Raw genomic sequence first — 15,244 nt, 5'->3', positions numbered from 1 at the left:
ATTGACGAGTTTAAACTCAAAATTTTTATTAACAGTTAAGACTGAGTCATATAGTTTAAACGAATCCGATATATACACAATTAACTGAGTCATATAGTTTAAACGAATCCGATATATACACAATACTGTCATTTTAAAATTTAATAAAAATGGAAAACATATTTAATTTTCAAATTATAAATAATAATAATAATAATAATAATAATAATAATAATAATAATAATAATAATAATAATAATGATAAGAAGAAGAAGATCAAGTTCGAGCATGAGTGGAGTCGGTTCTCTAATTTTGCGTCAAACTTAGTTGGGCTCGATTTGTTTAACAAAATTAATTTTTTTTTATTTAAAATTGATTCATATACGAGTTCAAACACAAATCAAATCAAACCCAGATAAACGTGATTGTGTTCAAGCAGTCCTAAGAAAATAAGGGAGAATTAATTAATACATCCTTGAACTATTCGAGTTCAGATCGTAAACTAAAAATCTCGTATTTCAAATTCTTAACGATTCAAAATGTCGTTAAGTAAATTATAACACCATCTGAATCACGCTCCCTGCCCTGACTATGGCCATTTTTAACTTCTCAAGTCCTTGTGATTAAGTAATTTTTATTATGCTGCCATAATAGCCGTTTTTAACTTTTTAGCTACTAACGGGGTAATATGCTAAATTTATAGTATTTATTTATTATAATCAATTTATCTATATTATTTGTATTATACTTTTATATATTGAAGTTTAAAATTCTAAAAAAATCTTATTTACTTTACTAATTTCTTTTAATTTTTAAAATTTAGTCTTAATATATATTATTTAAAATATAATTTATAAAATAACTAAAATTATATTAGTAGATTTTATATCTAATTATTATAATATGTATTGGTTTGATTTTCTATACTTAAAAAATTATTTTACTATATAATACCTTGTGTCAATCAATCAATCAATAATTAACCATACTGAGTATATACCGCTTAGAGCAGGATTTGAGGGGGTAAGATATACGTAGTTCATGCTCCTACTCCGAAGAATATGGAGTCTATTTTCGTGAAGACCCCGCCTTTGTGCGATAAATATATAGTGAGGTATATATATATATTGTAAGATTGAGTTAGTAAATCTAAATACATAATAAAACAAAAATGTTTTTTGGGGAAAAACAATTTCTCTTCAAGTGTTTTTTTATAGACTCAATCCATTATATATGGGTTTCTTTGACACGCCTCCATCTCCAAAAGTAACTGACCCAATAAATATATATTAATTATGTAATTTATATATAAAATGTAACATTCAAATAATAATATAATTATTTTTTAATATTTTATATTTGACAAATAAGTCAAATACAACATCTCCCACTTGACATACTTGACATACTTGTCAAATACTTTTAATAACTCCCACTTTTAACATGGTGTACAATTATTTGAACAATCCAATTTAAATCTACTTATTTACATGGACATGTTTTATGAAAAATATTTTTAATCACAATTATAGGGAGATACATGTTTTACAGTTAATTCTTGCAATGCATTCATCTATTTCGCCAAATCAATTTCAACTCCACCAAAAATAAAATTAAAAGTTGGTTATTTTTTGGCCTTTAATCAACTGTAGAGGGGTGAATACAGCTTAAACAATTAAATCGAAATAATAAACTCAACTGAAAGAACAGTTTTTATTAATAAATAAAAACTGATTACAATACTCTCTTACATGATTAACAGATTATTCTTGAGAGCTGCTAGGTTATATGAATGATATATCAATGCACGACACATAAAGTGTAAACCTAACATGTGCTTATATACTGAACAATTACACAAACAATCTAGAATATGTGTTCCAATAAAATAAGGAATCCTAATACATACCTATCTATTAATTGCTACAAATAAGTAAAGTCTTACACCGACATATCTCTGCAAATCTTTCCTCCTTTGATATCTCCTGATTTACAGCTTGACAGATACTGATGTTGAAAAATACAGATCGTCAAATATTGATGGTAAATGCTGATGACTTCATCTTTGTCAAAATCTGATATCAAATACTGATCGGCAAACTATGATAGCTAAACACTAATTGTTGGGTTTCGAGCACATAAACGCAACGGAAATAGTAATTAAAAACGTGAAAAATCAGAATTTTCAAAACCCACCGCAGGATCCATGCGAAAAATAGATATTTAATTCGTAGATCAGATTGTCTACCTTAAGAAGTTTTACAAATTGGTTGACTAATGGAGATCCAAAGCTTGTTCAATCACCACGCATCCCGCTCTCGCGATCTACGCTTTATCGGTATCCACACGAATGCTTGAACGCAAAGATTGAATGTGTACTAGCACAAACTCGTTTCTTCTTACTCTCTCCATCTTCTCCCTTGGTGGCTAGGGTTTTAGTAAAAGTCTTTCATCCAAAATCAGCCACACAAGAGATATTATAAAGAGAGTATAATAAGTATTATAACTCTTAACTAATTAGGAGTTATTATTAATTCAAAATTCCTTTTTTTATAATAATTAAGTCACACTTAATTATTTAACAACTGAATTTCATAATTAATATTAGTAAATTCGAATATCAATATTTATCTAATTAATTAAGTCATACTTAATTAATATTATAAATAATTCGAATTACTTTAATATAATTTAAATCCAATTTAAATTAAATAATTCTTCAAGAATTCTTAGTGTGTGACCCTATAGGTTATTATTATGTTGGCAACGAATTTTAAATCTAATTTAAAATCGTAAACAATGAGCGGCATCTAGTAATACATCATTGCTACCCAAGTAATAATAATTGAATCGGTGATCGATTAAACCTTTCGTGAATAATGTACAATGTAATATAATCTCTTTAACTAAATATTATAGATTAAACTAGAGGCATGTAATATGCCATCCTCATCATAGTTTAATCCAAGTTTCCTTGATCAATGAGTAGACTATCATATCAAATCATCATTTGAGCGTGGCCACGCATTTCATAGTCTAGCTCACACAAGAGGCCAGTAATATCACTCCTAAAATAGGAGGGTTAAATCACATCTAGATCATTCATATTTCTCATATGATTCATTATATACCCAATGTCCACTTTTATCATTACCCGGTTAAGGATAACTTTTAATCGAATCAATATATATTAATTCTCGTATAGAAATATAATGACTTCAGGTCTAAGGACCATTACATCATTATCACTGTGAGAATTACTTATGACACAACAGACATGTAAAATCTCACATTAGGTCTGTCCAGCACCATGTACATATACATATGCCTGTGTTTTTTACTTTAGTATCACTATACCTATGATCAATGAGATGTGATCATCAGTCAACAAACACACCAGTCTTAATACATTATTATTGTCCCTTAATAATAATACTCGACTAGGGACCTTTAGGAATATTGATACTATTCTCATAATCTCATTTCTAAGTCATGTACTTAGAGATATAGAATTGTATATCATATTCCAAGGACATTTATTAATCTAACATTTATATCACTGTAAATTAAGGATTAATAAATTATAAAGGGAATAATCGATAGAACATAAACATTAATAATCCTAATGTCTTAAACTAAAATATCATAGTGTTGTCTCTAGGGCACAAACACTAACAATCTCCCACTTGCACTAGAGCCAATCACCCATGTATCTAATACTCATGGAACTAGTATGACCATCGTACTTCTGCTGCGACAAAACCTTAGTCAGTGGGTCTGGAACACTATCATTACTATGCACTTTACATTTATATCTCCTTAATAATTAATCTCATTAATAAGGCGATATTTCCTAAGGACATGCCTAAACAGTCTCCATGGTTGTTTCAAAAAAATATCAATATATTCGGCTTCCATAAAATCATCAAAGTTCTTGCTGTGAACTATTCAAGCTAATATCAATTATATTTAGACAAAACACAAAACAGACATAAACTCGTAATCATCCTTGTTTGTCTCAAAATTAGGTTCAGAAACTAGTATCAGTGTAACCCTTTACAACCAGTTCCCTATCTTCTCCATACACCAAAAATAAATCTTTAGTCCTCTTTAAGTACTAAAGAATATTCTTGAAAACTATCCAGTGACCCTCACCTAGATTAGACTGGTATCTGATCGTCATGCTCAAAGCATACGAAACATCAGGATAAATATATATCATTGTACACATTATAGATCCAATTGCTGACGCATCTGGAACTTTCTCAAACGACCCTTATCATCTAATGATTTAGGGGGCAATTATCTTTTGAGATCACTATCCCATGAGACATCGAAACATATCCTTTCTTTGTCTCCTGCATCCTAAAATTATACAATATTTTATCAATGTATGTACTCCGACTAGGTCGATTAATCTCTTCAATCTATCTCTATAGATCTTGATCCCTAATATATAGGTAGCATCGCCTAAGTCTTTCATCGAGAAACTATTTCTCAACCAAGTCTTAACAGCCTGTAGAGAAGGTATGTCATTTCATATCTATTATATGTCATCTACATATAATATTTGGAATATCACATGGCTCCCACTAACCTTCTTGCAAACACATGGTTCATCTTCGTTTTGAATAAAGCCAAACACTTTGACCGTTTTATCAAAATGAATATTCATTCTCCTTGAGGCTTGCTTCAATCTATAAATAGATAGAAGCAACTTATAAACCATCTTATCAAACTTTGAATCGACAAAACCCTCAGGTTGTATCATATATACATCCTCTTCAAGGCTCCCATATAAGAAAGCGGTTTTGACATCCATTTGCCGAATCTCATAGTAAAAGTAAGCAACTATTGCTAACAAAATCCCGATGGACTTGACCATAGTAAGTGGTGAAAAAGTCTCATCATAGTTTATACCATGAATTTTTTTGAAACCTTTTGCCACTAGTCGCACCTTATAGGTCTGTACTTTACCATCCATGTCAGTTTTCTTCTTGAAAATCCACTTGCACCCTATAGGTTTTACCCCTTCGAGTGGATCAACTAAAGTCAATACTTTATTTTGATACATGGATTTTATCGCGGATTTCTTGGCCTCCAGCCATCTCTCGGAGTCTGGACTGTTCATAGCATCTTGGTAGGTGAGAGGCTTATCATTATCCATAAGCATCACATCACCATCTTGAGTCAAAAAAAATCCATAATTTCTCCCGGACTCATGGTGAATCCTACTAGATCTACGAATAACCTGTGTTTCCTAAACATGATTACTTTTAACATTTTGATGTACATCCTGATCTTATTCCAACTCTGGTTCAATGTTATCATGTGGTTCTCGATCTTCATCGAGATGTATTATCCTCCCACTGATTTTCTTAGAAAGTAGTTATCCCTCAAAAAATACAGCGGCCCGAGCAACAAACACTTTGTTCTTGAAAGGATTATAAAACTATACCCTAGTCTCACTTGGATATCCCACAAAATAGCATTTATCTAATTTTGGTCCAAGCTTGTCAGAGGCTAAACGTTTTACAAATGCTTCACGTCCCCAAATTTTCATAAATGACATACTATGACATTCATCACTCTATATCTCATACGGAGTATTTTGAACCGCTTTAGTCGGAACTTGGTTAAGTGTATATGCAGCCGTTTCTAGAGCATAACCCTAGAAACTGAATGGAAGATCCGCTTGACTCATCATCGATCGCACTATGTCCAACAAGGTACGATTTCTCCTCTCAGAATCTCTATTCCATTGAGGTGTTCCAGAAGGAGTAATTTATGATACACTATCATACTCCTTCAAGAAACTCTTGAAATTGAAGTTTAAGTATTCTCCTCCACGATCTGATCGTAAAACTTTTAATACTTTTCCCTTATTTTCTTTTCTACTTCGGCCTTACATTCTTTGAACATTTCAAAAAAATCAGATTTATTCTTCATAAGAACCACATATCCATATCTAATGAAATCATCATTAAATGTTATGAAGTAGTATAAGCCCCCTTGCCATCATACGCATTCGACCACATACATCATTATGTATAAGTCATAATCATTCGGTGTCCCTTTCACCTGATCAAGTAAAAGAAACTTTAGTCATTTTTCCAATGAGACAAAGTTCGCATCTTCCGTATGATTCAAAATCAAACTTATCCAAGTATTCATCTATATGTAACTCAGAAATGCATTTCTCATTAATATGGCTTAACGACAATGCTAGAGGTAATGTTTGATTTGAGTCAACTTAGAACATATAAATTGTTAACTAATTGTGCAAAATTATAAGTCTTATCATTGAAATAGAATAAACAACTATTGTTTATTTAATTAAAATGAAAACCTTTCTTGTCCTGACAAGAAATTGACTGAATGTATCTGCTAAAGGCAGACACGTAATAATAATTTATCAAGTTCTCAATCTCGCCTTATGGGAAAAATTAGGTATCGAGTTCCTTCAACTAGAGCAACAACTTTTGCTCTAATTCTAACCATATACCTGAAGCTTGACCATTGTTAGTCTTCTTCTTTAGATCTTCCAAATAAGCTCGACAATTTAACTTTTATTCATCCAGTTATTTCCACATAAATGACAATCATCTCCTTTAGCAACACCACTATTAGGCTTCAAAAGCCCTTTGGGATTGGACTTTGGTTTGACACCGAATAAGATCAAATCTTCACCTTGTCTGTCCACTTTCCTTTCCCATTTGCATTCCATATGTACATCATCAATATAGACGTAATTCATGCCTTTACCGTGTTATTTTCAACAGTTCTAAACATGCTTAACAACTCAGTGAGTGTTCTATCTATCTCATTCCTTTTGTTCTTAACAAACTGAGAATAGAAGTTGTTCAAAGGTCATTTGATCAAATCAAGCTGAGTCTCTAGACCATTCTTGAAACCTAAAATATCAAGGTACATATGCCTATCACCTTAGAACATATGGTCCAACTGGATATGATTCTCCCATTAATGCAAAAGTATGGTGCCTTATTATTATCAAATCTTTCTGACGAGCCTATCCTTCAAACATCTTTTGAAGGTGCTCATCATATCATAAGCATCATTGTGCTCTTGTTGCTTCTAAAGCTCATCACTCAAAATTACAAGCATGAGACATGAAACATCAGTTGCATAATTAATTTACTTCCGGTAAGCATTTTGTTCTGCACATATTTCATTCTCAGCTAGAAGAAATAAGGGAGGGGTTTGAGTGACATCCTTGAATCCGAGGACAATCCTCAAGTTCCCAAATCAATCAAGGAAATTATTTCATGTCAGCTTGTCCTTCTCAAGGACTATTACATAGAGAAGTTATTTGTGTTATTTGTCATTTGATATCTATAATATTAAAGTGCATAAAATGACTTAGTCTACAGATGATCATTAAATTATGTTCAAGTGATTATTCATATATATATATTCACAATATATATCTCCCACTATTTTTATCAAATCAATATCCCTAACTATTAATTCGGAAAAAATATCTTTTATATCCTTTCTAGTGAGCCAAGATCCATATTTCACCACGCGTTAGGTCAGCTTTGGCTTTTCTCCTAAAATATGATTATTTAGGTAGAAAACATTTGTCAATTATATCAACTATATAACTATTGGATAGCTTGGTGGAACAACATTTGTTCATATTTATCTAATAAATCTCGCCAAACTCTATGCCTCTAAGTTCACAATCCTATTGTGATAACTTAGTTAAGTCAAACCCAATAGTCAAAAGTATCAATATACTTCAACACATCTTCCACGATAGATAGGAGTACTTCGCTTTGGCGAACCCACTCCTGGTCGATCTAGGGGTTAACGCATTGGACTCATTGGAAGACATTTGATCAACTTAATATTAACTTTAGGGTTTTGTTAATTTTAAAACGATCATGATCCCATCATAAAGAGATTCCCAATTTTTCCTTGAATAAAATACTTCAAATCAATATTCATTAATGGTTTGATTTCCAGGTAGTGAGGGAGTCACAACGGTCTCGCTTAAAACCCACAACCTTACAAGTTCAATGAACTCGCTTTTGACAAAATCACCTCATGTTAAAAACAAAGAAAATTTGTATTTATTCCGTGTTTCACAAACACGAGAATCTCATAATCGTTTGTTCATTTTAAAATCTTGAATCGTTAAAGATTTTATCTTGTTTAGCAAGCATGTCATGGGTGTCGTATCTAATACATACATCCTTAATCTAATTAAGCATGCATCTTTATAAACTACTTTACACATATATTCATCATATGCGCATAGATATGTAAAGTGAAATAAATAAACGTGGTTGGTTATGGCTTCATCCTATGTGATCTTTATCAAGCTAATGACAAAGATCTAGGTCAATCTAAGGTGAAAAATAAATACAGGCTAACTATTACATATCTTCTTTCTTGTATTACTTCCTTGGATGGCCTCCGTGTGGGATTACCTTGATCTTCAAATCTTCATGTCTTCATGTACATTGCAAGAATGAAATATGAAAACTAATCTAATGAACTTACAAGAAGAACTCGAGTTACATTCGAGATTTAATAATTACAAGATTAAACGACATGCAAGCCGTATTTGAAAAACCAAAACCATTAACCTAAGGTCATAAGCCATAACCATCCACCATGCTCAATTAAAACAAAATAACATGTTAAAACACATAATCCAATCTTAACATATCATACCCATCATGATCTAATCATTAAAACCAAATATTGAAAAAATCATAAAATTCGAAATTAAATCTAATAACATTAAATCGCAGATTACAAGGCCTAAATGACGTCAAAAGCCTTACAGATCAGTCGATGATAGCTTTAGCTATCTGTTACGTTCAGACGCCCGATTCCATATGAAATAGCGTATTCGTTTGCCAAAATCGGACACCAGACACAGATTTCAGCAAATCCGCTGCATCCGATTCAGAATCGTATCAAATACGATTCTTGTAAGAAGAACAAACACAAAACATGTATATATCAGTATACATACAGATTATATAATTATCATATGATTATACAACTCTCATGAATATCATATATTCAAAATATATATATATACGCATATATAAACAGAATAACATGTAAAACATACAAAATCGCATATATAACAGTTGTGGAATATTGTATACATGTTATCATCATAAAACCAGTAAACACATAAACGAATTAAACACTTTTCGCAAGTAGCTCTGATGCCATTGTTGGGTTTCGAGCACATAAACGCAACAAAAACAGTAATTAAAATCGTGAAAAATCAGAATTTTCGAAACCCATCGCACGATCCATGCGAAAAATAGATATTTAATTTGTAGATCAGATTATTTACCTTAAGAAGCTTTACAAATTGGTTGACTAATAAAGATCCAAAGCTTGTTCAATCACCACGCATCCCGCTCTCGCGATCTACGCTCTATCGGTATCCACACCAATGCTTGAACGCAAAGATTGAATGTGTACTAGCACAAACTCATTTCTTCTTGCTCTCTCCATCTTCTCCCTTGGTGGCTAGGATTTTAGTAAAAGTCTTTCATCCAAAATCAGCCACACAAGAGATATTATATAGAGATTATAAAAAGAATTATAACTCTTAACTAATTAGGAGTTATTATTAATTCGAAATTCCTATTTGTATAATAATTAAGTCACACTTAATTATTTAACAACTGAATTTCATAATTAATATTTGTAAATTCGAATTTCAATATTTATCTAATTAATTAAGTTATACTTAATTAATATTATAAATAATTTGAATTACTTTAATATAATCTAAATCCAATTTAAATTAAATAATTCTTCAAGCATTCTTAGTGTGTGACCCTATAGGTTATTATTATGTTGGCAACGAATTTTAAATCTAATTTAAAATCGTAAACAATGAGCGGCATCTAGTAATACATCTTTGCTACCCAAGTAATAATAATTGAATCGGTAATCGATTAAACCTTTCGTGAATAATGTACAATGTAATATAATTCCTTTAACCAAATATTGTAGATTAAACTAGAGGCATATAATGTGGCATCCTCATCATAGTTTAATCCAAGTTTCCATGATCAATGAGTAGACTATCATATCAAATCAATATTTGAGCGTGGCCACGCATTTAATAGTCTAGCTCACACAAGAGGGCAATAATATCACTCCTAAAATAGGAGGGTTAAATCCCATCTAGATCATTCATATTTCTCATATGATTCATAATATACCTAATGTCGACTTTTATCCTTACCCGGTCAAGGATAACTTTTAATGGAATCAATATATATTAATTCTCGTATAGAAATATAATGACTTCAGGTCTAAGGACCATTACATCATTATCACTGTGAGAATTACTTATGACACAACATACATGTAGAATGTCACATTGGGTATGTCCAACACCATGTACATATACACCTGCCTGTGTTTTTTACTTTAGTATCACTATACCTATGATTAATGAGATGTGATCATCAGTCAACAAACACACCAGTCTTAATGTATTATTATTGTCCCTTAATAATAATACTCGACTAGGGACCTTTAGGAATATTGATATTATTCTCATAATCTCATTTTAAGTCACGTACTTAGAGATATAGAATTGCATATCATATTCCAAGGACATTATTAATCTAACATTTATATCGCAGTAAATTAAGGATTAATAAATTATAAAGGGAATAATCGATAGAACATAAACATTAATAATCCTAATGTCTTAAACTAAAACATCAGTGTTGTCTCTAGGACACAAACACTAACACTAATATCATCCATTTCTTCTAACAATCTCCCACAACTTGTGCATTATGAATATATATATACAAGTTTCTTATTGATGATGTCAAAACTATCTAAATAAAAAAATACTAACAAATATACAATCTTACAGCCAATATTTCAGACTTTAACTTCAGTCTTCAACCTTGGAAAATCCAGCAGCATCATCAAAGAGCTTCTTGAGTACATTTTCTTCAAGAACATTCAATTACATCTCCATTCTCTGCTTGATATCCTTGAGCACTTCTGTAGATTCATCAATTTGATAGATAGCAGCTCTGAGGTCATGTAGATTTGATCTTCCAAGTGACAGATCATCCAGCTCATGAAACCAACCTTCTTTCCATTTGGATTGAAGGTAAGAATTTTTATACCAAGGGATGTAGTCACTCTGACTCCTCCAGTAGGCATATCAACAGTGTTTCCAGAATCAACAATGTATTTTGGAGTGTATTTTGACTTGTAAGTCACTCTCTAATTTCCGAATACAGGGTCTTTCAAATAAACAGACCACCTGGCAGTACTAGAGTTGATTACCTTAAGTAATGTTGTGATATATTCCAACTCTTGCCATGGTTTGTCTTTAACAACCCAGCAAATATGGGTGCCTCTAATAATAAATTAAATCTTAACTTCATTAATAAAAGTCCACTAAAATCTGATAAAAGTTCAACAACTTCCCAACAATCCATAACTTACAATTCTTAAAATAAAATACGACTAAAATTACAACCATGTTGTACAAGACATGCCTGTACCTTAATAAGACTAAGACAATTTGTCAACCCTAAGTAAGTTGTATTGTTATCTTAATCTGTATTTTGTACTTGTAACAATTAAAGTCTGTAAAAATGTCAAAGGAGCAGACTGAAGTCTTTTTCTATAAACAGTGTCAAGCCTAAGAATTCCATCCAGAAGAAGATCAAGAAGATCATGCCTCAGAGGAATTATGAAGAAGCTTCGAGTTGAATAAATCTGTTTTAGGAAAAATGTTCTAAGTCAAGATCTCTACAAGTCACAGATTTAATGTTATAGAGAAGTCATTCGAGAACTCTAGAATGACTAATAGAGAACTCAGGAAAGCTTATAGAGAACTCAGAGATATCGACAAGCCAAATTGAAGACATAAAGATTGGAGATATCGACAAGTCATTTCTTCACTAGAGAACTCAGAGTTATCGACAAGTCAACATTCATTAGAGAACTCAGAGTTATCGATAAGTCAAATTCCACTAGAGAACTCAGAGATATCGATAAGTCAAAATTCACTAGAGAACTCTGAGATATCGACAAGTCAAATTTGATTAGAGAACTATGAGACATCGACAAGTCAAGAAGTCACTAGAGAACTCAGAGTTATCGATAAGTCAAAGTAAAGATATGAAGATTAGAGATCTCGACAAGCCAAATTTTTCTTATTGAGAAATTGAGACCTCTACAAGCCAAATTAACTATAGAGTACTAGAGATCTCGATAAGCCAATATACTTATCGAGATGTCAAGTTCTCTATAGATCAAACTGGAGATCTCGAGGTAAAATCTCAAAGTACAAAATTGCAGTCCAGTTCAATATCCAAGATTAACAATCAACAAACAATCCAAACAGCTGGATTGACAAGTCTATAAAAAATAGCTTGAAGGATGTGCAAGATCAATGGTGAAGATTAACTGTCAAAGAAAGATCAAGATAATCACAGGATGCTAAAGATATTCTAAGCCAGAAATAGAAGATATACTTTTCTATAAATGGAAATGACAAGTGATTGTTTACAAAAGCTAATAGCATGTCTTATTATACACTATGTAAACCAACAGTTAACTAAATTATAAAGTTAACACTGGTCCTTTAGTCAGTCGTAATAATTTAGATAGAAAATCTTGTAACACTCTCAAGAAGAAGCTAAGCTCTTTATCAACAAAGAGCCTAGAAATTTTATAGCAAAACATTCTTAATTTTAATATAAAATTAAGTGAGGTTTGAAGATTTGTGTTCTTTATTTTCTGCAAGATTAATTTCAACATGAACACATTTTTACTACAAGATTTAATTTACTTTGTGCAACCTTAAAAGATTCAAGAAAGCTCAAAAACAGTAAAATACATTCACCCCCTCTGTGTGTTATTCATTTCCTAACAAGTGGTATCAGAGCAAAATCTGAAAGTAAACAGATTCAAGATCTTGGAAGAATGAATAGACAAAAAATCAGTAGCATCAAAATTCCTACCTTTGACAAAGCTAACTACACTCTTTGGTAAAAGAAAATGTTGTTGTTTATCAGGATGGCCAATCCACTCTATATTCAAATACTCAAAAATGGGCTTTTCACTCCTATGGTTAGAGTTGAAGAATCAACAGATGGTGATATGGTCATTCCAGCTCATTATGCTCCAAAAGACCCTTCTGAGTATACTGAGCCTGAAAAAGAGAAAGTTTCCCTGGATAGTGGCTTGAAATTGATATCGATTGAGTCATTTGACAATGTGATGTACAACAACATTGTCAATTGTGACACTGCCAAGAAAATATGAGAAAAGATTGAGATACTCTGTGAGGGAACTGAGGAAGTTAGATCAAATCAGAGAAGGATATTGATTTCACAGTATGAGGGTTTCATGGCCAAGCCAAAGAAAAGTATAACTGAAGTGTTTGAAAGGTTTAACAAGCTGATAAATGATTTGCAGCTCCATGGCAAATACTATGAAGTTGAAGAAGTGAACCTGAAGTTCTTGCTTACTCTCCCTGATCATTTGGAACAGAAAATCTCAGCAATCAGGGAAGGTAGAGATCTGAGCAGAATTACACCGGAAGTTCTATATGGAATTCTCAAAACATATGAATTAGAAATGATTCAAAGAAAATCATTGAGATCTGGTCAAGGACATGTTGTAGATGGCTCAAGTGCCTTAATTGTCAATGAAAGCCAAACACCTATTGATGAGCCAAGATCTCAAACTCCAGTGGCCTCAAATAGTGAGCAAAGAACAAATGATTCACAGGAACAAGTCATTCTGGAATTGGAAGAAGATGAGTTCTACACTCTTGATGAACTGGATGAGCTAGATCAGTCAATGGTTTATTTGGCTAGAAAATTCTCTAACATTTGAGTAAAGAAGCCAAGATTTTTCAAGGGTAAAGGACATTCTTTCAACAAAGACAGCAGCTGGAAAAGAAAAGGGAAGTACACTTATGATAGCAAGAATGGTTACAAAACTGGATTTGTTGACAGATCCAAGATAAGGTGCTACAACTGTGATGAGTTGGGCCATTTTACTACAGAATGCAGGAAACCCAAGAAAGCAAAGAAGGAAAAAGCTTATCTTGAATTGGAAGCAAAGTATGAAGCTATTTTGAAGAAACAGCAAAGCAAAGCTTATATTGCAGAGGGTAAAAGTTGGGATGACTCTGAAAATGATGAAGATGAAGAATTTGGAAATTATGCACTCATGGCCTTGGATAAAGGAGAATCATCCTCATCTAAATCACAGGTACCAACTCTTACCACCATTGATTTAAATTTGAGTCAATATAAGGAAATTGTAGAGAAGATGAGCACAGAAATATTTCACATTTACACAAGCATGGTTGCTGCTAATGAAGAAGTCAGCAGATTAACAAAGATAAATGAGAAGCTTGAAAGTGAGAAGCAAGAAACTGAATTGTTGTTGGTGGAGCTTGAAGCTGTAAAGCAAGAGAATGCTTACCTCAAGAACAATCTCAAATGTGCAAATGAAATTGAAGCAGTGCTAAGGGAGAAGCTGGAACAGAATGAAGTGAAGTTGAAGTCTTTCATAAATGCATCTGAGCTGGTTGGACAATACCATGAGAGAAACAAACCATGTGCAAATATTGCTATTGGTCTTGACTATGATGCCTTGAACAACAAGAAGAAAGAGATAGGTGATAAAGGAAAAGCAACATCTATTGAAAATGTTCCAGCTATGCTGAAAAAGGTTATATCACCTATGTTCAAGGCATGTGAAGTCAACTTCAGTGAAGAAGAATTAATTATCAAGCAAGAAATTGCTGATGAGGACAAAGAAAAGAAGACTGCAGAATGAACTCAGACCTCCAATACTGAAGAGAAGCTCATGGATAAACAAAGTCCCAAGACACCTGTTAAAGAAACCAAAATAGAAGATGCAAGAAAGAAAAAAGAAAAATAGAAATGGGAAAGTAGGGATAAACAAAAGCAACAATTTTGCTTATGTTGCAGATGCTCCAAGATAGAAATATGAAAAATGTGGCTCTGTGAATCACCTAACTCACCTTTGTAAAAAGGCAGTTAGCAAGCCAACTGAAGGAGATTGCAAATACAATGAAGCAAATACAAATGATCCCTACTCCTTCTGTGACAAGTTTGACTGCATTCCTTGTAACTTAAAAGTGATGAAAAGTTGCCATAAAATGATAGTAGACCTCAAAGAAACAAGAATTGTATCTACAACAGAAAGGGAAAATGCTCAACAGTCAATGAAC

The sequence above is a fragment of the Apium graveolens genome, chromosome 2 (assembly GCF_009905375.1).
Source record: "Apium graveolens cultivar Ventura chromosome 2, ASM990537v1, whole genome shotgun sequence".
NCBI lineage: Eukaryota > Viridiplantae > Streptophyta > Magnoliopsida > Apiales > Apiaceae > Apium > Apium graveolens.
This window is presented reverse-complemented; position numbering follows the sequence as displayed.